A 3,512-nucleotide genomic window follows, 5' to 3' on the forward strand; every position below is an offset into this window, starting at 1 on the left:
ATAGCACTATACGCAGACGATGTAATACTGACATTAACCAATCCTACTGTCTCCCTTCCGACCCTATTCGATGAAGCTCGCACTTACGGTTTTCACTCAAATTATAACATCAACACTGATAGAACGGAATTTTTGGATATCAATATCCCACACTCAGATCTAACACTGCTTCAAACTGACTTTCCTTTTCGGTGGCAACCCGAAAAACTCAAATATTTGGGTGTATCTAACCAAATCATATACCCGGCTGTACGCTGCCAATTTCCCGAGGTTACTGGCCTCTATCAAATCGGACCTATCAACTTGGGACAAACAATATATATCATGGTTTGGTCGCACGGCGGCGGTTAAAATGAACGTTCTACCTCGCTTATTATACTTGTGGCAGACGCTACCAATTCATATCCCTACCTCAATTCTTAAGAACTTACAGCGAGATATCTCAAATTTTATATGGGCAACCAAGAAACCAAGAGTAAAGATGCGAATATTGCAGAAACATCAGTCCTCAGGGGGTGTAGGCATCCCTGATCTCATTAAATACTATCGAGCTGTCCATTTAGCCTCTTGTATTCATTGGCATGCCCCTCCAAGCCAGAAAGTTTGGACACACATTGAAGCCCACACATTGTCGGTCTATTCCCCCTCTACCGTCTTACGGTGCTCCCGCGCACATCATCCAACGATTTCCTCCCTTCTTCCTACGATACGGTTCACACTATCCACCTGGGATTTCTGTACACGTTTCTACAAACTTTGTTCGCTTCATCCCCTTCTGGTCCCGTTATGGAACAACCCTGCTTTCATTCCTGGTATGGACCACTGTCAATTCCCATTGTGGACTGCCCATAATTATCTTGTTCCCTCTGGGTATAGCTCCCCTACACACTTTTCAGGATTTTGCTAACATACAATCGCGCTTTAATCTCCCCCACAGAGTCTTCTACCAGTTTTTACAAATCCAACATTTTTATCACTCACTTAACCGTCCCTCTCCGGGCAAGCCCCTTGCACCTACTTCAGCTATTGAATCCCTTTGTCGTTCACATCACTTAACTAAAGGCCTCATTTCGTCAATTTATCAAATTTTACTATCTTACAATCAACCCTCTAAGGAAACTCATGAACTGGCCTGGAAAAATGACACGGGGGAGGTTTTTACTCCCAACGAATGGTCTCAAATTAAGCTAGCAATATCGAAATGTTCAATCTCAGTGCACAGTAAAGAAAATGCTTATAAGCTATACGCTCACTGGTACCTAGTTCCGACCCGACTCAGTGTTATTTTCCCTGATGCTTCGGATCTCTGTTGGCGACAATGTGGCCAGAAGGGGTCTTTATTACACATTTGGTGGGCGTGCCCTAGTATAAGCCAATATTGGCAGGAAATACACAAATTAATTAAAAATATCACTGACTTTGATATGCCCTCTTCACCTTTTTACTCTCTTTTAGCTATTTCGATCCCCAATCTTTCGCGACCCACACACAAATTGATTAATCATATACTTAACACCGCTAAATGTCAAATTGCAGCACATTGGAAATCTACCGCCCCCCTCCCCTCCCTGCTACCATTAATGCCATTTGGTCGACATACAGATTGAAGCAAATCTCCTCAGTTATCCATGATACCCCGATTCAATTTGTTTGCATCTGGTCACCTTGGACCGACTACAACGACGCTGAACCTCCCTTGTCAACCATCTGATCTTGCTTTGTGGACTTCTAAACTACTTTAATGTGGTGCATACACCTCGACTGGCTACCCCCCCCAACTACTTTTATCTTACCTCTACCTCTCTGATTCCATAATTCCTGACATCCCCCCCCCCTTTTCTTTCTCTCCCTCTTTATACCCTTTCTACTCTCTTGTTTCTCTCTTTGCACATTCCTTAAAGTTCTGTGTATTTTCTTTCATATTCTGTTATACATTGTTCAAAATGTTGACTAGTATATTCTTCTTCAAATAGACAAAATGTTATGTTTTATTTCAGTACTTTGATATGTTACACCTGTACTGATTTTTGACGATATCTACTGGACCTCAAACTCAGTTTACAGTTTACAATTGCTAACAATTTCTGCTGTTTATCCCACTTGGTGTAACCTAACTCTGCATTACCTAATAAAATATTCTTTTAAAAAAAAAAAAGAGACTCTGCCCACTCGCTAACTTTGCATAACCCAGTCATCCCTTCTGTCTTCTATTTTGTCTTATTTTTTTTAATTATTATTATTTACTCTGCCTTAAAAGACAGGGAATTCCGGAACAAGATTAGTCCAGAATTCTTAAAAACTTGTCCTATAAGAGGAACAAGATGGTGGAAGCCTCATGACTCATTAAGAGTTAGTCATCATTCAGCACTGAGGAGAGGAAACACCCCTTCAGGGAGTAAACCTCTGGGGACCCATGGCTGAAGGATTACCCATCCCTCTAGGCATTAAGAGACTCTGCAGAGTTTCCCAGACCACACAACCACTAACTTTGCATAACCCAGTCATCCCTTCTGTCTTCTTTTTTGTCTTATTTTTTTAATTATTATTTACTCTGCATTGAAAAATAGGGAATTCCGGACCAAGATTGGTCCAGAATTTTTAAAGACTTGTCCTATAAGAGTAACAAGATGGCGGAAGCCTCATGACTCACGAAGAGTCATTCTTCAACACTAAGGAGAGGAAAACCCCCCTTGTGGAGGAAACCTCTGGGGACCCATGGCTGAAGGACTGCCTGTCCCTCTAGGCTGTCGAAGTCAAAAATATTACATAAAAAGAACATACAAACTACACACATTATGAGTCACTATACTTGCAAATACGCGCAGCGAGCACAGCAATATATGGTAACACACGCATTTACACAGACATGCCACAGAGATGGATTCGACACTTATTTCATACAGTACATAACTATAATAATATCAAGCGCCAGACATCATGATGATTTAAAATTATATAATGAAGTAATGTCATGTATGTGTATTATTTGAACGAAACCAGATACACCTGTCATATTTGGTATTAAAGCAAGCAGATTAATGTGTAGATTCATTTGATACTTGTTATTAAGTTGTAGGACATTGCAACAAATAATTATGATTAAATGTATAAAAGCTAAAATCACTTTTATTAGAACAATAGATATTCCAAACAGGTAGTGGACAGGAAGCTCAAGCCAGCCCTTTGGATGTCTTCAAGGCTGAACCTGATTAGCATATACAAAGAGACTAGTGACTCATCATGAATTAGTAAGTTCCCTCCCCAAAACTAGATAACACATTGCTGATCACACAGGAAGCCAGTTCCTGTTTTGTACCAGAGGATGATGGAGTTGCTGGCAGACCAGTGCCTGCATGATTTTACAGAGAATGGTATTGTATGCTGGCCTGTAACTGTAACTGTATGTTTTAACTGCTTACTGTGTGAGTTGTAACCATGTAATTATGTGTATACGGTACATTGTAATATATTGAATCCATATCCTTTTAATAACAAATATATACATCAATGAG

The sequence above is a fragment of the Pseudophryne corroboree genome, chromosome 2 (genome assembly GCF_028390025.1).
Source record: "Pseudophryne corroboree isolate aPseCor3 chromosome 2, aPseCor3.hap2, whole genome shotgun sequence".
Taxonomy (NCBI): Eukaryota; Metazoa; Chordata; class Amphibia; order Anura; family Myobatrachidae; genus Pseudophryne; species Pseudophryne corroboree.